This window comes from Notothenia rossii, assembly GCF_949606895.1.
Source record: "Notothenia rossii genome assembly, chromosome: 10".
Lineage (NCBI taxonomy): Eukaryota > Metazoa > Chordata > Actinopteri > Perciformes > Nototheniidae > Notothenia > Notothenia rossii.
Window position 1 is genome coordinate 31,488,348 of NC_136908.1, and position 25,420 is coordinate 31,513,767.

The following is a 25,420-nucleotide window of genomic DNA, read 5'->3' on the forward strand; positions in this document are numbered from 1 at the left end:
TTAAATACATGGTTTATACATGTAGATGTAACCGGCTGTGTCTGACTCTGCGTTGTGTTGTGTAGAAAGACGACGACCCAGACGTGTAGCTTCATTCAGGATGTACATTTATTTTCACTCCTGACGAAACAGCGACAGAAAGAAAACATTTCTCCAGTCAGTACTCTCTTTAACGTGCCCCTCTCCCACAGAGATCAGTATCAAAAGGGCATAACGTAAAAAGTAACACAACATACCTGACGAAACAGCGACAGAAAGAAAACATTTCTCCAGTCAGTACTCTCTTTAACGTGCCCCTATACAAATTAAACAACACAGAAATACATTGTGAACACCCGTGAGACACTACAACAAAAATAAGTAATAAAAAGTAACTTAAATTGCATAAAGTCGACACTAAAACACGGAAATTGCTTCTGGCTGAAGAGCCGCCTACCTCTCCCACAGAGATCAGTATCAAAAGGGGAGAACGATGCATGAACCCCGCGAAAAAAAGGGGAACAGTGTCACATACATAAGGAACGTAGGGGTACACGCTAAAATTATAGTTCCACATACTGATGTGAGTCCTACTGCGTCAGGTATTAACACAAGATGAAACAAGAATAAACACAGATTTTGTGTAATTATATAGACATATTTACATAATATATTATATACAAATGAGACATAACTGTCCCTGTTACACTCACCCCGCTAGAATTATGCAAAATTCTGGGTCGCAAAACAATCCACATATAAACACACTGGCCATTACAACAAGCAACAAAACCATATGAAACAGCAATAAGAGCTTCCTACCTAAAGGATAAGAGAATGAGGGACTCGCTTGGGCCCAGCAAGAACCCACAGTACTCTACAGACAAGGTGAGGTGCAGTTTACACCCCACACCCTGGCCAAACGATGTGGATGAGCGAAAAATAAAATAAAAAAAAGGCTCAATACAGCAGTATATCACCAGAGCACAAATAATGGCTAACACGCCACATTTCACACATTAATAACAGCACGCGGCCTTATCTCAACCCTCAAGAAGGGACTCAAGTTGTGCCATGGACTCAATAAAGCGGCGCACAGGTCTAATGACTCTGCCGAATCGTGAGGTAACCTGGCCATCTACATGTGATGCTTGACGCTTATTGGCAGGGGGCCGTTGTGGCAGAGGAGCTGGGAAAGCCATTGGGGTCTCTACAGCAGTTGCAGGGTCACTAGAAACGGGGGTGACCAACACAGAAGGAGGTGGTGGGTGGTCTGGATGAACAGAGTCATCAACAGGGGACTGCTCAAGGACCCATGAGGCGGTGCGGCCATCCTCCCCGTCAACATCCGAGAGGGAACCAGCTAGGGATGGCCCAGCTGTTGCAGCTGCTGTGTCTAACTCGGACACCTCTGTCCCATGCCAATCAGATGCCGGAGCGGTATCGGTCATGCTAGGGGTAGGTGCGGGCACAGGAGCATCATCTTCACCATCCGAGGCCTCCTCCAGCGGAAGGAAGTTGACTTGCAGCAGCAGGTTTCGGTGAACAACACGCTCATGTCCCTCTGGATCCCTGATCCGGTAGATATGGAGGGCTGGTTTTGAGGCCACCACAGTGTGCACAACAGGCATCCACTTGTCAGAAAGCTTGCATTTTCCCTTGGCGCCTTTGTTCGCCAGCAGCACCTGGTCACCGACAGACAGAGGTTGGCCCCTGACCCGTTTGTTATACTGGTCACTCTGATGTCTCTGCTCCGTTGTGCAGTTTTTCTGGGCCAGTGCCATGGCACAGTGCAGGTCTTCCAAGAGGGATTTCACATAGGCATTGTAGTCACACACAGTCACATCATGAAGTACATTCCTGAACAGAAGGTCCACTGGCAGCCTTGGGATTCTCCCGAACATCAAATAGAAGGGCGCGAACCCAGTGGTCTCATGGACAGTGCAATTGTACACGAAAGTCATTGTCTGTATTATCTGCGGCCACTTCTGTTTGGAGCGAAGTGGTAGAGACCTCAACATGTTGCCCAGGGTGCGGTTGAACCTCTCTGTGCCGCCGTTCCCCATAGGGTGGTAAGGTGTGGTGTGGGACTTGTCAACCCCTGACAACTGCAAGAGCTCAGCAATCAGCTCACTTTCAAAGTTTGCTCCCTGGTCAGAATGAAGGCGCTGAGGGAAGCCATAAACACAGAAAAAGTTGTCCCACAGCTTCTTGGCTACTCTCTTAGCTGTCTGATCCTGGCAGGGGAAAGCATGTGCCAACTTTGTATAGTGATCGGTGATCACAAGAACATCCACAGACTTGTTGTGACGGTCTTCAGCTGACCAGAAGTCGATGCACACAAGCTCCAGAGGGGCAGAGGTCTTAATGCTCTCCAGTGGGGCTCTTGCGGAAGGTTCAGGAGTCTTGCTGAGAACACATCTGTGGCAGTGCTTCACATGATTGCGGACATCCTTCTCCATGTCGTACCAGAAGAAACGCTGGCGGGCCAGAGACAGTGTGCGGGGCTGACCTTGATGGCCAGCATGGTCGTGAACACCAGATAATGCATCTGCCTTTAGCGACTCCGGCACCACGAACTGGGACCTCTTCTGTCTAGTCAAGGGATCTTTCGTGACCCTGTAGAGGACGCCATTCAGAAGAGTCAGTTTATCCCACTGCTTCAAGACTCTCAGAGTCGGCTGACTCTCATTGTAGCGTTCCCGTCTGGAAGGCCTGCGCTTCCTGTCGACATAGAGAGCGACCCTGGAAATTACTGGGTCCTGTTGCTGGTGTGACTGCAGCTCAGAAAGAGATAGGGAATGCAACGTGTCCTGGCCAGGTGGTTCAAAGGTGGTGAGGTGATCAACCAGGGAGGCTGCACGCTGCCTAGGAGCAGAGTCCCACTCGTCCAAGGAGGAAAGAAGAGAAGAGACCTCATCCTCAGACATTGAACCTTCAATGGCGTCAGAGTGAGATGGACCCTCCAGTGACTGTGGTTGGCAGGTGAGGCGGAAGGCATCTTGCACAGACCCATCACTGACGTCACAGACCTGGTCCAGTAGCTCCAAGTAGGGTTCACGCAGCAACCGTTCCCTCAAAGGTTTCACGAAAGGGTCTCTGCTGAGGGCATCCGCCACCACGTTCAACCTGCCGGGAATATGTTTGATTTCGAAGGAATACGGAGCCAACTTAGCAACCCACCGCTGCTCACAGGCGTCAAGTTTCGGCTCGGTCATGATATATGTGAGAGGATTGTTATCTGACCAGACGGTGAATCTGTGACCCTTGAGCCAGTGGCTAAACTTCTCACAAACCGCCCACTTTAGAGCCAAGAACTCCAGTCTGTGTGCAGGATAATTGAGCTGGCTGCGACTGAGAGTTTTGCTTGCAAAGGCGATGGGTCTTGCCTTCTCCTCACCAGCAGAAATTTGGGACAGTACAGCACCCAGACCATCAAGGGAAGCATCGGTGGAGAGGATGAAAGGCCTATCAAAGTCTGGGTGTGCCAGCACCACGCTGTTGAGGAGTGCGTGTCTCAGATCATCAAATGCCTTCTCACAGGCAGGGGTCCAATCCTGAGGAGTCAGTTCTCGAAAGGTGCCAGCTCTTCTCCGACCGAAAGAGCCCTTGGCTTTCCTCTTCTGCCCTGCAGTTAAGGCGTAGAGTGGCTTTGCGATGGAAGAACAGCCAGGAATGAAGTGTTGATAATACAGCACCATCCCGAGGAAAGACCTGACCTTCCGCTGAGATGGGGTGCAACCGTCGTCGTTCATGAGATCCTCCTTCCCGAAAGCTGAGATGACCCTCACCTTCTCTTGGTCGACTGAGACGCCACTGCTGTCTATCACGTGACCCAGAAACCCCACAGTCCTGCGAAGGAAGTAGCACTTCTTCTGAGACAGCTTCAGGTTGTTGGCTCTGAGCCGCGAGAAGACAGTCTCCAGCCGTTTCAGGGCTTCCTCCTCGGATGGAGCAAAGACAAGCAGGTCGTCCAAATAACAGAGGAGGCTGGAGAAGTTCAAATCACCAAACACACTCATCATCATCCGCATAAAGGACGCGGGACTGTTGCAAAGACCTTGGGGAAGTCTGTTGTACTCATACAGGCCTAAGGGTGTTGTGAATGCCGAGTACTTCCTGTCAGACTCATGGAGGGGGATGTTGTAGAACCCCGATGTGAGATCCATGGTGCTGAAAAAGGCGTTTCCACCAAGGGCAGCAAGACAGTCGGCCTGGTGAGGCAGCGGGTGGGCGTCCTTGACGGTCTTGGCATTAAGCCAGCGAAAGTCAGTGCAGATCCTTAACTCTCCTGACTTCTTCCAGACAAGGACCAGCGGCGATGCATACTCACTGACTGATTTACTGATGATGCCTTTCAACTCCATCTCAGACAGCACCTCTCTCAGTTTGTGATAGTGTGCTGGAGGGACACGGCGATAGGGTAGCCTGAAGGGGTGATCATCAGTGAGATGAATCCGGTGGACGAACTCTTTCGCTTCCCCACAGTCCAGCTTGTCTTTGGAGAAGACATCCTGGTAAGTGAGCAACAGTTCAGAGAGTCTCTTTTTCCATTCATCTGACACCGCACAGCCTTCGAGGTCGATGTCTGCCAATCCACAGTCTTTAAGCTGCTGAGTGTGGGTAGAGCTGGCATCTGAGTTGGGAGGAGGGTCAGCTGCCTGACTGGTCTGTGGCCTATTCACACCCTGAGAGAGGGGAAGGTCTTCCATCGCGACACAAGTAAACACATCGGCCACTTTAGCATTGCGGCGTAGTGTCACGGGACTCTTGGTTGGGTTAAGGACCTTCATAGGGACCCAACGATCTCCCCACATGGGTGCCACAACCCGTCCCACAATAATGTCTTTGGGGGCTGAACGGGAGGAGGTGGGCTCCACAATGACAGTGCTCCCAGGGGACACAGGAACACTGCCAGGTAGCTTTCCCCATACCAGATACTCCTTCTGTGGTGCTAGAGTGATAGCTTGCCGTAGCTTGACCGTGCCAACCTTGTCAGGCAGTTCAGGACCAGACCAACGAGTGATGCAGCTGAGCAACTGAAGAAACTGCTCACAGTCGGGGTCTGAGGTGTTGGACTGGATGAGCTCCCAGTACTTCTCATCAGACTTCATCCTCTGTAATATGGGCCTGATGACGTTGCTACCAATAATGAGTTCGTCTCTCTGCCCTGGGACAAGGAAAGTTGGCACAATGAATTTAGAACCGTAAACCTCAATCTCCAGGTCATAGATACATCTGGGTTGTGTCATAAGGCCACCACAGCCAACTAGGACCACCTTCTCTGGCACAGGCTGAGGACAAGGGAGGACACCAGCAGCTCTAAGATTGGACTCTGCCTCTTCGCTGAGTGTGCATGACATGCTCCCTGAATCAAGCATCCCCCTTAAAGTTGACTGACCCCCTACTAACACTGGGGTATAAAACAAGTCATTGGCTCCTTCAACTCTATGTGAACCCACAGCAATCACAGTTTTGTCATCAGGAAGATTACTACAGCAGTTCACATATGTTGATCTTAAGTCATTTTCCTCACTGAGGGTGTCACTAGTGCCGCCCATGCTATCCCTCTCACTGCACGGGCGGGCTAGTTTAAACCAGCATTGGAGGGAGAAGGTGGCATGGCTGAGGAAGGAGAGGCCTGTGGGCACTGATTTCTTATGTGACCAGGACTGAAGCAGTTAAGGCATAATCTGTAAAGCCTGCAGTGTGCATGGGTTGAATGGTCCCTGGAGCCACAAACCTTGCATGGAAAGGACTCAGATGCCTGCTGGTAACGGGGTCGACCATTCTGACGGTGGACTTGTTGGTGGTTGCCTGGCTGACCATTCTGACGGTGGGCTTGTTGGTGGTTACCTGGCTGATGGTAGTCTGGCCTTTGACTGGTTGTAAGGGAAGCGTTGCACATAGCCAGAACTCTGTCAAACATTGCAACTACCTGTTGAACACCAGCGTCGGTAGTAGGTGGGTTGACGGTGGTAGGGGCTGGGTCAGAGACAGCAGAGAGAGGCAGGGATAAGGGGGACACTTGGGGACTCACCCTAGCATGGTCTGGCTGAGGCTGACTGTAAGCAAGGGCAGTGGCCGGTAGAGAGTTGGGAGGGGGGTCTGGTTGGTGCGCTAATGAGGCCTGAGACATCCCCAGATTGACAGGGCGAAAAGAATCAGTCACAGGGCTCTGACTATAAACTGACAGACCCACCACATTATGAGACTGCGCTGCTGTTTTTCTCACATTTCTCATATGGGCGTCCAGACGCTCCTGAACCTCAGCCGTGGTCCACCGCTCAGGTGCCTTCAGTTGGAATGATATGGCGAGACTGGGGTCAGGACAGTGATTAATGAACATCAAGACCACTTCTGCACTGGGGTCATCTACACATTTACCTCGCCTCCGGAGGCACTCGTCCGCAGCATCTATTGACTTGTTAAGGCGTATCCAATAGTCCATAGCACTTTCACCAGCACGTGGAACAGTGCCGTAAAAATCTTTCATGGGCAAGTTAGAGTATGACAGCTCACTAAAGTTACCCTTTAATATGTCAAACACAGCTGTGGGCAGGTCGGTCGCACTCAAGTCAGGTCGGCTGCGGATTGACACTTTCACCACATCCCTGGCTTTACCTGTTAGTCTTGACATAATCAGATCAAACCTTTCTACGTGAGTGTCACATTTCACTCTATTCAGGTAACATCTCATCATGTCCTCCCATTCATGAATAGAAAATACATCAGCACGATCACCCCTGAAGTAAGGCGGAGCCTTGGTGTCTGACTGCACCACAACCTTCAATTGAGACAAATCAGCCTGGTGGGACGGGTGTGGATTGGTGGGAGACTGAGGCTGGGCAGCACTGGGCTGGTGCATGGTGCTTGATATGTTCTCACCTATCTGTTTAGCCAAACTTGTTATCATTTCCCCAAAAGCTTCAACAGATACTACTTGTGTAAGTTTACGGTCTGGCTGCATAATAGGTGTGGAGCTTGCAGCAGGTATTAATGTCGGGTTGAAATCACTAGCGAACCCAAATCTTTCACTACCTTTAAGTCGCTGGCCCCTCCCCAACCCAAATGTGACATCATGCCCACTAACATCCATATTGTTAATGACAACAACAAAAAAATCCCACAAAGCAATCAAAACACAGTTTAAAGCCACCCACAAGAGATAAAACACTAAAATAAAATAAAATGATAAAACACAGATAGACAGATATACTCAGTGATAAGTGTCCTCTCAGACTCAGTGCATCTCTCAATTTGAATATGTACACTGTCCCTTTAACGCACCTGCGGTCGCAGCAAGAGAGGGGGAAAAAAAAAAAAGAGGGAGTCTTTCCTTCTTCCCGCCGGTGGGCAGCAGCTTTACCCCGGGGACCAGACGGCGCTGGTCGCGGATACAACGGGTCGTCACGGCACCAAGTGTAACCGGCTGTGTCTGACTCTGCGTTGTGTTGTGTAGAAAGACGACGACCCAGACGTGTAGCTTCATTCAGGATGTACATTTATTTTCACTCCTGACGAAACAGCGACAGAAAGAAAACATTTCTCCAGTCAGTACTCTCTTTAACGTGCCCCTCTCCCACAGAGATCAGTATCAAAAGGGCATAACGTAAAAAGTAACACAACATACCTGACGAAACAGCGACAGAAAGAAAACATTTCTCCAGTCAGTACTCTCTTTAACGTGCCCCTATACAAATTAAACAACACAGAAATACATTGTGAACACCCGTGAGACACTACAACAAAAATAAGTAATAAAAAGTAACTTAAATTGCATAAAGTCGACACTAAAACACGGAAATTGCTTCTGGCTGAAGAGCCGCCTACCTCTCCCACAGAGATCAGTATCAAAAGGGGAGAACGATGCATGAACCCCGCGAAAAAAAGGGGAACAGTGTCACATACATAAGGAACGTAGGGGTACACGCTAAAATTATAGTTCCACATACTGATGTGAGTCCTACTGCGTCAGGTATTAACACAAGATGAAACAAGAATAAACACAGATTTTGTGTAATTATATAGACATATTTACATAATATATTATATACAAATGAGACATAACTGTCCCTGTTACATAGATACTGGGGTTCCATTTCTTCTGATTACCTAATTTGGGTGTGCACATTTGACGCGCGCAAACCTCTTTTGGATTTGGAAAGGTTGACATGTATGGAAGTCTAATCTGACAGGACGGAGACACGCAGCTCTGCTCACCTGCAGCTCCTCCCGCTGTGATGCAGCGGTGAACGGAGCAAAACACACACTTCAAGTCAGATCATCACTCTTAGCTATTTTTATTACCTCTCAAACTACCTAAACTAGTTATAAATACTGTATTTTTATTTTTACTGTCGGCCGGGTCACTCATTACTGGATCAGCTGCTGCATGAGACAGACACTGTCAGAAGAGAGAGAGGAAAAAGAGAGGCTCCATGTATTATATTATTATATTATATAGAGTCGTTATTCATTTTTTTTTTAAAGCTCAATAAATAACAAAGAAGACCTTTGACCGGCACTTTTATCATTTTGTCCGGAAGATTTAAGCTTTAACACACGTTGACTGGCGAAAAACTGCCCGGTTCCTTCGGCCCCCACCGCGGAGAACAAACAGAAGGGCAACCATGACAACCATGCTTCTTCGCTGCTTTTGTGGAGGATGTTACAGCGCCACGTACAGGAAGCTTTTTTGCGATCGCGTTAATCCTATGCGTTTTGCCGCATGCGTCCTTGTGGGGCCGGGGCCTAAGGGAGGGTTTACGACCCTATAGGAAAGAGGGGGGATGTTGGCCATGTGTCGCACTGGAACACACCGCAAAGGCTTCAGCCAAGCACGTACGAACTGCGCATGCGTGAGTGGCAATAACTCTCCTTGCCAGCAGGCGGCGGTAGTGTGTATTCGTCATTCAAAAGAGGCAACAACCGGAAAACAGAGAAGAAGAACAGACAACGTGATTTAAACAAACAACTAATAGCATGTGCGTTCCATTTTCACTCTCGTCCATCAAAAACATGTCTCGTGCGGTAGTGATGGCAAAATGAAGCTTTGAATGAAGCGTCGAACCACTTGGACAATTGTGTCGGAAATAGGTTCATTTCTCGAAGCTTCAGTTACAGCGACCTCTCCTGGCGAAGTGCAAGGCTGCAGTGGGTTTAACGTATCTTTGCCTTGAAAAATATTCGATACACACACACACACTAAGACTGAATATCATGTTCTATTTGCAATTAAAGATTGATAATAGTGTGTATTGGGTTATTGAGAAGAGACTAGAGAGTGCTTGACATTTTTTTGGGCGGAGAGGGCCTTTTATCAGTTATTAAAGTATTAAAGTTGAAAAGCAATGATTAAAAGTTTAACTTTTCCGAGCTTTAAACCAGCTGCGCGGAGGATATCGCCGCATCCTGGCCGCCGGCTCTATCCACTGGGCTATCAATTCCTTAAACCATCGAAGTGTTTTTATATTACTCATTGTCTTTTTGTTCAAAACTTCTCCACATTTCGAAGTGTTTCACGAGCCAGAACGACCTATTTTTCTTCCTGGCGTGCTCTATAATGATCCAATTCAAATGCAATGCCAACAACAACTCAACAGCAACAATGCAAACTATGACAACAACCCACACATTGCGCATTGTTTAGAGCGGTTATAAAGTGTTGAAGCGCTCAAATTTGAAACTGTTTCAACCTGTCACCTGTCAGAATCGAGACGAGGCAGTGCATTGAATCACCTGATTGGACGGCGAACCAGTGAGTTGATTCATTCAGGAAATGAAGCAGTTGCTGGTTCGGACGTCACGTGTCACGTGATTTGAAGCAAGCTTCGAAGCACTGCTTCTATGGAATAGGAAGTCCAGGGTTGAAGCTCCGTTCGAAGCTTCAGTGTCAAACTGCCATCACTATCGTGCGGTACTGGAGCTATCAGCCATTGGAGTGTTGCTTGCGGAAGACATTCTCAAGCAACAGTCTCTCAAGAGGCGGAAGCGAAGAATTAGGAGAAACCGCACTAAATGGGTGAAATCATGGATACTACAGCGAGAAGCTCAGGGGGCTTTCCCGAACCTGTGTCGAGAGCTGGAGTTAAATTAAGCTCATTCTAATGTTGTGTTATGTGTGTATGAAGGTACCAAATACATTTTTGCATTGCCTATCCTGCTATTTGTGTTTATTCTTTTAATCACACAGTGATAAGAAACAATAAAAATGTGCCTACATAACTGTCAGTTGCAGCCCTAGCATTAGTATTGGTTATAGTAAAAGCTACAACATTAAAATACTTCTAGGCAGATTGAGGAGGATAATGGGAGAATGAACAGAGGGGCAGAAACATCCATCTGAATAATAATAATAATAATAATAATAATAATAATAATAACTTTATTTCTATTGCACCTTAGAAATAAGACATAAAATCAGTGTAAAACAAGCAGCAAGAGCAAAGCATAAAGTGGGATAAAATAATGCAGGTATATTATATATATATATAGTAATCCCAACAGGCCACCTTGTTTACGGTTTGATTCAGTTTTAGTAGAATATAAAATACATGAATGCTGAAATGAGCACATAAAGTGCAGACATACTATAACATCACAGTTAATTGACCTGCATCAGATGATCGCAGTGAAAGCGTTTGTTTACGTCCCTCACTTCCGTTTCGCTTCTCATGCACTGATTCGCTAGCTGAACAGCCAATCAGAGTGATTTATTTGGCCCGACTGCCCTACCCGACGCATGGCCGATTCAACATGTTGAATCGGCCATGAAAGGCCAAATAAGGCGTGTCACGGCCGACGGTGCGGGACACACCAAATTGAGTTTGGGCGACAGGGCACGCTTCGCCGTCCGACTAACACCGACGGCCGATTTCGGCCTGGTGTGTCTGCCGAGTCTGATTAAGGACTTCAGTACGAATATTGAGTATCTTTGACTAAGCCACAGCAGCTGATTTTACGTTGCGACAACAAAAGGAAAAGGACATGAAAAATAAATGAGAAAAATGTATCACTAAATGTGACCACTTAAAAATATTGTGTTTTAATGTTTGAGATATTGAAATGTTAACATACCTGCAGGAATTTCCTCTTCAAAATGTACTGCCTCTGCCAGGAGTGTGCTGTCATCGACCTCACTGGACACAGCCGGGTGTGTGAGGGTGGATGCTGGAGGCAGGTGTGTGAGGGTGGAGGCTGGGGCCTTTGCTGCCTCGAAGGAGACAGGCAGTTGGATGAGGTGCGGTTTTGGCCGTGCATGGACCAAAGCTAAAGAAAGACAAATTAAGGACAAACAGAATTGTGTTTTATATTATGAAACAGTATTTCATAATATAAGGTGGACAGTGGCGGCGCCAGGGTATGGCTGGGGTAGGCTACAGCCATACCAAGAAATGGCTTAGCCCTACCTTAGCCCGACTATGAAAAAGTATGTTAAAGTAAGCATATTGAGAACACAGATTGCGAAAATCTACCGGTTGTGTCCACAACACACAAACTGATCCTGCTGTAACAACAAGTGCACGTTACTGACGCAATATGGTTGAGACCATTAGGGCTTATGCTAGAGGGGTGCAAGGAATAGTCTAAGTAGTGGGGGAGTTTTATACGCTCAAGGTGTGGAAATAGGCTAGTTGCACAAGATGGCGTCTATCAACTTCCGGTGCTGGTTGTGAGCCCGAGTACTTCCGGTCTTCGGTGTGGAGTTGTTTGGGGAGTTAGCGATATACATACGATAGATAGAGAGAGAGAGATAGATAGATAGATAAATAGATAAATAGATAGAGAGAGAGAGAGAGAGAGAGAGAGAGAGAGAGAGAGAGAAAGAGAGAGATAGAGAGAGAGAGAATGTTTTTCTCTGAATGTTTTTAAAGGACGTCTAAGTGAAATGCTTTCTGAAACTATGGGTATTTGTAAATGTTGATAAGTATGTAAATATGTTGTATGATATCCTCTATTGCTTGTTTTTATGTTGTTTTATGTTTCATGTGGAACTTAAATTGCTGCAGGTCTCCCTTGTAAAAGAGATCTATGATCTCAAGGGACCAATCGGAATAAATAAAGGTTTGAAATGAAATGAAACATTAGTGTACCACACTACATCATATGTTATCATAGTGTGGATTTATTATATTATGTACTGTACCCTATGTTATTTTTGAGTGCATTTGTTTTGAGGTTATAATTCATTAGTTATATATAATATATATTAGTTATATTCATTAGCCGAATCTTTTGAAAATGGAAAATGAGCCAAACACAGCAGCATTTGGATGCACTTCAACCAAAACCCAGGCAGTGATAAAGCGCACCATTTGTAAAGGCAAACTATCCTTTAAAGCAGGGTCAACAAATAATCTCCATCGCCACTTAAAAACACAGTATCTAATATAAAGAGTTGCGTGAATTTCATTCAAGGCAAGACAACTTTATTTACTTAACACATACAGAGGGTAAATTCAAAGTAGTACATTTACTGACATGGATATGGTGCCACCTTGTGTCATGTTTACATAGAAGATTATTGACATTAGGTCTGGCAATACAGTTAATCATTATCCTGGTGATTATTTCACTTATTTTCCCTTCAAAGAGCCATAATTCCCATCACTAATCGCTGCCCAGGCTTGCCCATGCTTTTACCAGTGGTCCGTTCTGGTAGTTGACCAGGAAGCAAGCCACATTGAAGAGCTCCTCAATGCTTCCACACACAGACAGTGGTATGGCTTTGTCAAATAGTTTGTTCTCTTTAACTCTTCTGATGCACCTCTCCACATGGACCCTCAGACGTGCAATGGATTGAGTCTGCCTGACATCCTCCCTGCTCATTTGGGTTTTTTTGTGCAGAAAGGCAGGCCGGTACACTTTACACTCAACCAGATTGTCCACAAGGAACCCTTTGTCGACCATTATCGCCATGTCTGGTGTGAGCAGGCTAACGATGCCAGACAGCTTGAATATCTCCCGGTCACTCATAGATCCTGCATACAGGCCAGACACAAATGTAATGGCACCATGTGGTGCCATGCCGATCATGGCCTTGAATGTAGCATGCGACTTGTATGTAGAAAACACCTCACTCTGCAGCAGGAGAGATGATGGAGTCTGGCAGAATACTTCAGTGCAGTCAAGCACCACTTGTGTGTCAGGGAAAGCTGAAAAATCTGGTGGAAGGTGAGCTTTGACAACTTCGCTTGGGATCCACAGACGTTTGCTTCCAAGCAGTTGGTAGAGGAAGTGTGTCCAGGTGGAAATAATTCTGCTGAATGTGGTGCGGTGAACAGTGTTGGGCAAGTTACTTCCAAAATGTAATATATTACATATTACTTATTACTCTCTTTTGAAAGTAATAAGTTACATTACAATACTGTCTCTGAAATGTAATGAGTTACACTACTTTAGTAGAATGGCTAGGTATTTTAAATGCTGAAATGTAGTTTAGTGCAGCTCATTATAGAGAGGCGAAGTCCCGCCCATCTACTTCCGACCCATGGGACCCCGGAAGCGGAAAATGTAGTTACTTTCACCAAAATAACCGCAAAAGAATGGCTAGGTATTTTAAATGCTAAAATGTAGTTATTGTACATCCAGTGAAGGGCAATGTGGTATAGCATAACAACTGTAGGTCCTTAAGGCTACTAACAACTTGTATTACACGGCTTAGTTGAATACTCGATTCTGATTGTAAATTCTTAAAATGTGACACGTTGTTAATAAAGCAGTGCAGGCCACTGCCAAGGACTATAATGAAGATTTCTAAGGAGGATCAAGAAAGAGAAATGAAAAGAGGTTAAAAGACGGAGCCATAGCCGTGGGAACATGTTTCAAATGGGGGGTGCTGTGGGGATCACATCCTCTAGGGGGGTCAGGGGGGAAGACTTTTTTTCAACATTATAAAGTAAAATGCTTCAATCTGGTGCACTTTGAGCTGAATTGCCAGAGACTAGATCTAAGGGGTACAACTCTAAACACCCATATCGAAAAGATCGGTTTACATTTTAATAATCAAATAAGTGTGTGGACATAACCAATAACCTAACATAGCCAATAACAAGTAAATGTAACTTATTTTATTTTTGTTGTTCATTTATTTCTTATTTTACCAGTTAACATTTATTTATTTATGCATATTCTTTAATCTCACCAGATTTAAACAATATTTCTGGTTTACTGTCCTATAGTATGCACTGGAATGATTTCAAACCTGTTTTTATTTATCCCAATAATTATAAAGGTGTGCCTTGGAAATATTTGTTTCATAAATTGTTAACAAACCGTTTGAGACCCTATGAGATAACTTAGACTAAAGTGAACTATCTAAACACTCAGTCCTTTACCTCACTGAGCCTCTCAGTCTGTCTGGCTATCAGTCCTGTCCAGACAGCTGATATCTGTCCTGTGTGTGAGCTGCGGGCGCCTGATTAGCCAACATCCCCCACTTTCATCGTACAGGGCAAATGGAAACTGTAACCGGGGTGAAAAGGGTGTTATCTTTACTTAATTATGAATGTTGTTACATCAGGGCTGGAAATTCGTTTTTTTGTATTATATTTCCATTTAATCTTGTGGACGTGCAGATTCCCTGTCCTCCATCAGCACCCCTACTTCCCACGGCCCTGGACGGAGCGCTGGACGTCAGATAAATCACCAGAAGAAGGCAGAGAGGAAGTAAACCATAACAGGACACGGAATGGGCTCTGTAGTTTGTTTAGTATATGGCCATGTACAGGCCCGGTTCCAGAACAAACAGGCGTTTTAATGTGATAGTTCTGCTCTCTGGCGTCATTAACTCACTGAGCAATGCCCATCGTTTGATACTGTGATCAAAAAAGTTGTAGAGCGTCTCTACAGTGTCATAAAACTGCTTCACTCCAGGGACATTTTTAACAGAGTCGTTGAGTGCTAGGTTGAGATTATGAGCAGCGCAATGAACATAGTGGGCAAGGGGCTCCTTCTCGGCTATTCTTGCTTGCACGCCTGAATACACACCACTCATATTAGCCGCCCCATCATAGCCCTGTCCGCGACATTCAGACAGATCTAATCCGTTTTTCTCTTTAGAACCAAGGATTTTGTTTTCAAGCTCTGAAGCTGATGAACCTTCAGTCACTTCAAAACCCCAAAAGACTTAATTGATCTCTATATCTGTTGCAATATCCATGTCGTTCTTAACAACAGTTATGTAGCGGTAAACCTGACTCAACTGGTCTATCTTTGACACATCTTGCGTTGTGTGTCCATGATGACGGAATAAAATGGGGCTTCGTTTATTTCATCAATGATGTCAGCTTTCACACGTTGAGATAATATGTAAATAATCTCATCTTGAATCTGGTGACTGAGGTATTTCACTGACCCTTCTGTTCGGTTGATTAGCTCTTTCAAAACAGGGTCGTAGCGAGCCAATAATTCTATTATTGACAAAACGTTGCCAGCTTTTCCCTGACCTAGAACCTCTCGATGGCCCCTGAATGCCAAGTTGCTTGAAGCTAGAGTGAGAGTTACATTAACAATGCGCTCCACGACCTGTCTCCAAAATTGGGCGGCATTACGCACATTCCTCTCCATGTCAGCGTCTATTGTGCCGTTGGTTTTCCACTGCTCATATACTACGCATGCACAAAGGTGTATTTGAGTGGATTCATGCCTCTCAATTTTAGCAGAAAGTGTTTCCAGTCATTTCTTCCGTTTACCCATGCATTGTTGTAGAACGGTGCCTTTCGGTTGGACACATCATGATCCGTGGTCTGGGTTTCACCCGTAGGAGTAGCGTGAGGAGGAGACCTGTTGCTGCTTTCATTCCCAGTGTCCGGTACTTCTTCACCTTGCGGCACAGCAGGTAAGGAGCCGGAGGGCGAGGGGTGCGGCTGGTCAAGCGTCAGGCCTGGCTCTCCTCTAGACGATCAGCTAGCAGCTGCTGAGTCGTCCCTATTATTATTATTATTATTATTATCATCATCATCATCATCACTACAGCCGAGAGACAGAAAAGGAAATAAGCTAGGCGGCCGAGCTACACGAAGTAACAACAACCATGATATCAACATTTACCACAAACTCACATTTTCTTGTTGACAGTGTGTGTCCAAGATTGTAGCCTACCTGTAAATCTGGCTAACCCCCACTAACGTTGTTGGCGGGCTGGGGCTCGGGGATGAAACACGGCTGGCAGTGGCAACAACTTCAGGTTCATCTCCCACAGGAGGAGGAGTAGGGCGAAAAAAATATCCATCTAGCTTGGACAATTTGGCTTTTCCTTGGTTCTTTTTATCTTTTTCTTTGCGTTTTGTAGCTCCACTTTTGTGTTTATAACTGCTCATGCTTAGGCAGTGCTCTGTTGAATGACAAGTGATTGATGATGACGTTGATGTTCATTTACGTATGATGTTGATGGACGGCTGTTGATGACGATTTTACCCAAAATACATTTGGAGACAATAGAAGGGATTCACTTGCAATTTTTCATGTTTTAATGTTAAATGTGAGTGAAAATAGCAGCACAAGTTCAACTCATATTATAGGCTACAATGCTAATACCTAATATGACCACGAACGTCAGTGCACTCAGTGGCGCGAGGCAGCAGGGCCCGCCGGCGAATATCTCGGGGGCGGAGCCTGCTGCTTCGGCGACGGGCCCCCATTGGGTCCCGACCGTCCCGGGCCCGGAGAGCCCTGCCCCTACAGCCCCCCTTGAAGCTCTGCCCCTGGATAGAACGAGCAAGTGGTATGATCACTTTTGTGATTACAACCTGGTACAAAGCACACAGGCATCTTGTCAAAGTGAATTTATTGGAGCAATCTCTTATATTTATTGGAGGAAATAAATCAGTTATCAGATCTTCTTCTTCTTCTTTGCTTTAATTGCGAGTCCAACCAGTCTTGGAGCATTATCGCCAATGACATCACTTACGAACCAGAATGCGATTTGGGATTTGTAGTCTTTCTAGTTGCGTATTTTTCATAGTCTTATATTTCAACAGTTTTACGACAAACTGTGACTTTTTTTACATGGAAATTATTGTTTAAGATTGACAAACATCATATGTGTCATTCGTGGCACAATTCAAACGGGATCAAAAGATAACTTTTCTCTCTCTATTGACTTCAATGTATAATTTTCCGCTTCCGGGGTCCCATGGAGGCTCCCGGAAGGGGAGGGACTTCGCCTCTCTATACATCCAGTGAACGGCGATGTGGTATAGCATAACAACTGTGTAGGCCCTTAAGGCTACTAACAACTTGTATTACACGGCTTAGTTGAATTCTCGATTCTGATTGTAAATTCTTAACATGTGACATGTTGTTAATACAGCAGTACAGACCACTGTCAAGGACTATAATGAAGGTTGCTAAGGAGGATCAAGAAAGAGAAAGGAAAAGAGGTTAAAAGACGGAGCGCTGGACGTCAGATAAATCCCCAGAAGAAGGCAGAGAGGAAGTAAACAATAACAGGACTTGGAATGGGTTCTGTAGTTTGTTTAGTATATGGCCATCAGTGGCGGATTTAGGATTATAGGAGATCCGGGTCTTAGCCCAGGAGTTGTATTTTTTTTAAAACATTGAAGTAAAAGCATCAATCTGGTGCACTTTAACCTCGAGAATAGCTACAGAATTGATATCACAATTTAATCGGAGCTGATCACAAATTGTCATAGATGATCCAGTCATCTTGATGAGCGTTCGGGCTGTGAATAAACGACTTGTGTTTTACTTTTAGGCTGTCTGAAGGTATTGGCAGCTATCAAAGCTACTATACATCACATTAAGAATGATGAACAAATGAAAGTCGGACACAAATATATCTACAAAGGCAACAGAACAACAAATATTTGCCAGTGAGGGATATGGTGTGAAGCTTTTCCAGACGCGTGGTGTTGACAGCAAATCAGGTCTTCTCTTTGAGTGCATTTAAGATGTTTATTTGGATTGCAGGATGATGACAGCAAAACAAGAGCCGGGTGTTTAACTGATAACTAAACAACTAACTGTGATAAAGAAATAAACCAAAATTAACTCAAAACAAACAGAAAATAAGCGAAAACACGCACGGTTGAAAAACTGTGTGGCTTCCCTCTGGTGATTCCCAATCCCTAATGCTGTGCACCTGTGTCCTCCCCAAATAGTAGGCTGTACCCTGAAATTGGCTGAGTCCCCGCCTATGCCCAGGTCAATTCATTAGTATCACAGCACCTTCATATACAAATATTAAAATACATCAAATTGGCTGCAACACAACGGCTCCTAATTGTTACTTTATAATAACATAACAATTCAACAACATACAAAACATTGCAGCCAAATAGAATAGTCCATATCAGTATTCTCAATCCATAATGTTCATTGTTCATGTAGATAATCCAATAGGGTTGGTAACCCCAATAATAGAAGTTGGGTTTCAGTCTTTATCCAGCTTCCAATAGAAGACAGATCTTCGTGATTGGTCGCTCCAGGATGTTGTACTTCGTCCGGACTTTAACCGACCGCACAAGTCCTTGTCTGTCGGGAAAGGTCTGCAGTACATTGCCCAACAGCCAGGATCCGCGAGGGGCATTAGAGTCCGCTACAATGACAATGTCTCCTGTGACAAAGTTCCTCTTGTCCTTTGGCCACCGTTGTCTCTCTTGCAACAGTGGTACATACTCCTGAATCCATCTGTGCCAAAAGAGATTGGCAAGGAATTGAACTTGCGTATTACATTGATGCAAGAACTGGTGTCCAATGAATAGGCCATTTCCAGATGGACTGCCCGACTGGCCATGCAGGTGAAGATAACTCCATAGCGTTTGATGAGGCTGCGGCCTCTCTTCACTTCAAACGGCCCAAAATAGTCAATGCCCACATTTGTGAATGGTGGAAGATCAGATTGCAGTCTTTCTTTTGGCAAATCTGCCATCTTTTGTTCACCCAGCTTTCCCCTATATCGTCTACAGACAACACAGGAAGAGAGGATCTTTCTAGCAGCAGCATTTGCTCTGGTGATCCAGTATTGTCGACGAAGTCTGGAAAGTAGGTGATTTCTTCCACAGTGTCCTAACTGTTCATGAATGTGGGGTAAGATTAGAGTGGCGATGTGTTGGTCCTTAGCAACAATGACTGGATGTTTTGTGTCTTCAGGCATTGCTCCTTTGCTAAGCCTACCTCCCACTCTCAAGATTCCTTGTTTCAGCACCGGATCAAGTTTATAAATGTGACTGCTTTTCTTCACTGCAGATGTTCCCTTTTTCAAAGCAGTGATTTCATCACTAAACTTGTCCATTTGCAAGCAATCGTCCACATCGTCAGCCATTTTTCTAAGGGCAAAACTGCGATGATATTGCGCCAAACAGATGAACAGTCATTCTGTACTCAGTGAGCGGCTGTGTCAGATCACCTCTTGGCCACCATAGGAAGCGAAGAAAGTCTACATCCTGTTTTGCCACTTGGACTTGATGATACATAGCTTTTATGTCAGCCATAACTGCTATACAGTTTAGGCGAAACCTTGTGAGAACTCCGAGCAAGGAATTTGTCAAGTCAGGTCCCTGGAGTAGTTTAGTGTGGAGTGACACACCTTTGTAGCTTGCCGCACAGTCAAATACCACTCTCAGGGTTTTCTTTTTAGGATGGTACACCCCATGATGCTGGATGTACCACACCTTTCCTTCTTTTCCTTTCACCTGATGCTCTGGCACACTCTCTGCATAGCCGTTGTTTATGACATCACCAAGAAAGTTGGTGTATTCCTCTTTGAATGTTGGATTTCTCTCCAATTTCCTTTTTAGGCAGAGGACCCTTTGCTCAGCAAGATGGCGGTTGTTGGGCATGACAACATTGTCCTCTTCTCTAAAAGGCAACTTCAAGCAGTAATGTCCATTGTTGAGTTCAGCTGAAGCGTTGGCAATTTGCATGAACTTAGGATCTTCTATGGACATTTCTGACTTTACTTCTGCTGATTTCTCTTTGAAGTCATGGTTGTACTGCTTCACCAGCACTTCCTCTATGTGAGCAATGGATATGCGGTTGGCTGTGACTGTGGGGCAGCTACTCCCACTCTCATTGCCTCCTCTCAATGGTCCGTTGACAACCCATCGCAATAGGGTTCTAACAGCGTAAGGTCCTTTACCCCTGCTGTTTATCACTTCCCAGGGCTCCATTACTTCTGCAGAGTTAGTTCCAATTAACAGCTCCACATTAGCTTCGATAGCAGGAATTTCCACAGAGTCCAAGTATGGCCAAGCATACAAGTCTTCCTGTTGTGGGATGTTATTACGAGTCACAGGCATCTTGCGTTGGGTGTACACATCAGGCAACTCAATATAGATGTTAACATTGAGTGCAGCTACCTCTAGTCCTGAGATGACGTGACTGTTGACAAAGCTTTCTTTATTCATTGTTTTCATCAGGAATTTAGTGTTCCATCCTCTCCCCTTTATCTTCCTCATCAGTTGCTCAGAGCAGAAAGTAGATGAGCTGCCGGGATCTAGAAATGCATAGGTCTTTAGAATTGTGCTGCCTTTCTTTGCCTTGATCTTTACAGGCACAATTGACAAGACGCAATTCTGTGCTCCGGCTCCTATATGGCCACATGTCTTGGGAGTAGTGGCTTGACTCATCCATGTTGTTTCTTGCTGTGTGTCCTTTGATTTGATTTATTTCCATTCCTTTGCATGGATATGGAGAATGCTAGGATGTTTCAGGTTACACAACTTACAAGACAGCCGACTGTGACAATCTTTACTCATGTGTCCAACTGATAGACATCCAAAACAAGCACCTTTCTTTTTTAGGAAATCAATTTTATCCCGATGCTGCTTCTTTTCCTTCTTGGGGCACACTTCCAATCTGTGGTCCTCTTCACACAGCAGACAAGGTCCCTTTGTTGACTTATCAGGTAAGTATTTCTCCTTTTGAGTTTCAGAGTTAACAGCTGCCACAGATGTAGCAAAACTGCTTCCTTTCTCCTTTATGCGTCCCTGTGACACTTTATTTCCAACTTTGAATTTTGAGAATGAGACAACTGTGTCTTGAATGTCTCCATACAGTGGGTCAGATGCAATACACACTTGTCTCTCAATAAAATTGACCAAGTCACTGAAACCTGCTTGACGATGGCGTCTCTCCTGATGTTCAAAAGCAATGTTTCTCCATGTTTCCCTCAGTTTGTATGGTAACTTCATGATTATAGCACGTATGTTTGATGGCATATTCATTTCTGACATATAGCTTATGTCCTCCATAGCGTTACAGCAGACGCGTAGGAATAGTGAAAATGCTTGTAAGGCTTTGATGTCCTCTGACTTCAGGGGTGCCCATCCAAGTGCTTTTTCCATATATGCAGTGGCTATTTTTTGCTCATTTCCAAAGCGTTCTCCTAAAAGCATTCTTGCTCTTTGATACCCCCTGTCAGATGGCATGTGTTGACAGCTCTTGACCAGCTCTCTAGGTTGCCCTCGAGTGTACTGCTCCAGGTAGTATAAGCAGTCTACACTGCTCGCAGCTTTTCCTTCCACTCCATTTTCAAAAGCTCTGACAAATAAGTTGTACTCAAGAGGGTTTCAATCAAACACTGGTATGTCCCTTGGGGGTAATGATAATGAAGACTGCTGTTGCACTAGTAATGCTGTGATGTCGTTTTGCTTTTGCATGATGGTGAAAATATTGCCTTGGTCCGGTTCCTCACTGTTTTGGTTTGATTGCTGTGATGGCCGTGCAGTTGGATATGACTGACGAGATCTTTGAGGCATTCTGCCTTAGTCCTCATCGACTTGGATACATTGCTGATGTGTATATGCACTGGGATGACTGCAAAGACCTTTGAGGCATGCTTGGGATGTGAATTGAAGCATACGTTTTTGATCTGGCTCCTTGTGAAATGGTTTCTTTGCGCCGTGCCCCTGTTCCACTTGGCATTGTAGCTGCAGTATTGAACTGGTTGTATGGATCCTTTAGCTGCTGAGACTGTAATGGCATTGCAGCTTTAGCAGCTCCTGTTGGTGGATTGTACTGGTTGTATGGATTTTGATGTGATTGAGTGGGTTTTGTAGTTTTACTGCCTCCTGTTGGTGGATGATTGTATTGACAGTGTGGCTCCAATAATTGTGCTTTCATTGACATAGCAGTTTTACTGCCTCCTGTTGGTGGATGATTGACGGTACAACTTGAAGTTTGTGGAACAAATGGCACAGCAGAGGGTTTGAGAGCAGACTTGAGTTTTGACACATATGAATTTGTTCCATTTGTGACTCCTATGTCAGACCCTCTGTTTCTGAGTACTGTAACTTTTGCTGTCTGCGCAGCAATCTGACTTTGCACTTCAAGCAATTCCCTTTTCTTCCTAATTTGAGCCACTTGAGCTTCCAGCTCATGCTTTTCCTTGAGAGCAGCCTCCAAAGCCAGGAGTGCAGCCCTTTCAGCCTCTGCCTTGATACGTGCAGAGCACTTTGTTGACCTTGAGGACCTTGAATGGCCAGAGCTTCCACCTGACACATTTGTTTTGTCACCAATGTTAGAAATACTGTCATTTGGCCCAATATTATCCAGCTCCTAATTTGCATGCAACACATAATTTTCATTTGAGCCACTGTTATCCACAACCTCATTTGCATTATTTGTCACATCATCAATTTCATCATCCACAACCTGTATGCATGTCTCCCTGTTTGCATGGACCCATTTTTCCATTTTGTGTATTACTCCTTTAACATTGTGCATTTGATTTTGAAACCATTCCGTTTGTTTAAACATTTCATCCTCAGGCAACAAAGGTTTTAATGACTCATGCAACCTTGTAGTTTCCCCAGACAGTTTCCACAACATTTCATGTTTGATTTGCATGTCAGAAAAATGTCCATTTGAAATCATCATTTTTTCCATTCCTTTGCCATTTTACACAATTGCTTTATCCCAGAATTCCTGTCCTTTTGCATAGATAATATCTTTGCTTCCGCTGCTTTATATGTGAGTTTAGCTGTCCTTTTACCAAGCCAATCCTCCTTTTCAGTTTGATTGACAGCAGCGTTAATTTCTGCGTTAATTTCCTGATTTTCCTCGTTACTCATGGCCATTATTTAGCAATCCACGGAGGCTTTGTTTAGAATTACTTTATGGGATTTGCCTGTATCCCGTTGTGTGAAGGCCACTCTCCTCCGCAACCTTTTATTCATTCATAAATACTCCTACCGTGACTTTGATGTTTGGTCCTTCCCCGTTCCTCTCGCGGGTGCGTAACGTGGATTTAAGTCAGGAAAATCAATGAATACAGCGCTGTCCTCATATGTCTATCCGTCTTTGGAAGCAAGTTTTTCAACAAATGTAAAGGCAACCAAACAACAAATATTTGCCAGTGAGGGATATGGTGTGAAGCTTTTCCAGACGCGTGGTGTTGACAGCAAATCAGGTCTTCTCTTTGAGTGCATTTAAGATGTTTATTTGGATTACAGGATGATGACAGCAAAACAAGAGCTGGGTGTTTAACTGATAACTAAACAACTAACTGTGATAAAGAGATAAACCGAAATTAACTCAAAACAAACAGAAAATAAGCGAAAACACGCACGGTTGAAAAACTGTGAGGCTTCCCTCTGGTGATTCCCAATCCCTAATGCTGTGCACCTGTGTCCTCCCCAAATAGTAGGCTGTACCCTGAAATTGGCTGAGTCCCCGCCTATGCCCAGGTCAATTCAGTAGTATCACAGCACCTTCATATACAAATATTAAAATACATCAAATTGGCTATTCAGGTTTGCAATGTTTTGAACAGGCATCCACGCAGTCACCTACTTTGTAATGTTCGATACCTCCCTGTAAGCGTCACAATATCGACCTCTCCCCCACAACCTCACATACGAGTACTGAATGTGCAGCAAAGTGATCTTAGGAAGGCAGATATAGCAAAAGATGAACGTAAACGACAAACGATGTTTCTTTCCTGGTAAGTCAACAATGGGTCCTCAATGTACACGCCCCGGATTCCTATGACGAAAATAATAGAATGTCGCCAGTTGTCATGATATACTGCAACACCGGTATAATTCCACACGCGAAAACAAAAAAAATGGGAATACGTTATTTTAGAGGTATGAAGGGTTAACGTTACATCTTAGGATAATTTTTAGTCATGTTCTGTATACATACTAACATATAAGGGTATACATAGTGTGGTTACTCCATGTTTACTAGCTATAAGATTAACGTTACATCACTCTTTTTCACTTCTTACTCAGTCAGCCAGAGTGCAGATATCACCATAAGATTCACAAACCTGAAACATCATCCATTTCTTCACTGCTGGCGATGACATTGTTGTCAGCTGCTGATACTGCTGCTTCTGCTGCTGCAGCTTGTGGCACCTGCTTCAATGAAAATAACTTTCTAATATTCATAACTTTATAGGCTATTAGCTTAAAATTCGTCAGGCTCTAGGAAGGATCACTTCTTCTTCTTCTTCTTCTTCTTCTTCTTCTTCTTCTTCTTCTTTCGTGTTTATTGGCGGTTGGCAAACCAACTTGTAGGTGCATTACCGCCACCAACTGGACTGGAGTGTGGACAAGAGACTAAGCAGAAAACAATAAACAAAAGAAACAAAACAAAGAACCAAAACTCTAGATTATTTTAAATGGATCAATTTCTCTTAGAAACTTAATAATCTCACAATATATATTGCCTGATGTTTTCCCAAACAGTCCTGATAGCGACAAGTCATGGAATTTTGCTTTCTTCAGTGTCTGGAAAAACACATTTCTCTGAGTACTATATTTCCTGCAAAGCAGTAAAACATGCTCAACAGTTTCTGGCCGGCTACAGTGTATACACTTTCCGGTTGGATGCTTTCCTATTATACTTAATGTATGATTGAGACCTGTATGACCTATTCTCATCCGAGAAATGACATTTTCCTCCCTTCTTTTAAACCCCACCTTCCTTCCATCCCCCACATACCTTTGAATTTTATAAAGATGTCTTCCTGTATCACCAAGGTCCCAATGATCTTGCCATGTTGTTTGTGCATATTTCTGTATGAATGTTTTAACCTCCGCTTTACTGAGTAGAACTTCTATGTCTATGTTCATACTTCTGAGTGTTTGTTTGGCCAGAATATCCACCTGTTCATTACCCTCCACACCAACATGAGCAGGATCCCAGATGAAACGAGTTGCTATGCCTTTGATTTGCATTTGATATAAAATTAGATATATTTAATTTATTATTTCCATTCTAGATGAAGATCGACCTGATCGTATACTCGATAATGCTGAAAAGCTGTCAGATGCAATTACACTATTATGTATTTCTTTCTCCTCTATCCATTTCAATGACAGTACCAATGCCAACAACTCTGTGGTGTATACTGACACATGGTCTGTTACCCTTTTCTTTATATGTGTATTACTCACTGGGATATAAACTGCTGCCCCAGCACGCCCTGTCTCTGGATCTTTGGAACCATCTGTAAATATGACTG

The 25,420-nt window shown here is 44.5% G+C and overlaps 1 protein-coding gene across 6 annotated transcripts in view; it reads right to left on the reverse strand.

The window, feature by feature from the left end:
• Window positions 1-24,978, reverse strand: part of LOC307021724 (uncharacterized protein) — a 29,142-nt gene extending 4,164 nt beyond the window's left edge. For 4 of the 6 annotated variants that reach the window (XR_013803229.1, XR_013803230.1, XR_013803231.1 and 1 more), the window contains exons 1-2: window positions 24,221-24,978; window positions 11,059-11,250 (exon numbers count right to left, since the gene is read on the reverse strand). The gene's annotated coding sequence lies outside the window, so the exon portion shown is untranslated. Of the gene's footprint in view, window positions 1-8,666; window positions 8,802-11,058; window positions 11,596-24,220 lie in introns of those variants that run through there. The other 2 variants (XM_079654102.1, XM_079654103.1) reach the window with 2 other exon arrangements.
• Window positions 24,979-25,420: the final 442 nt, after the last annotated feature.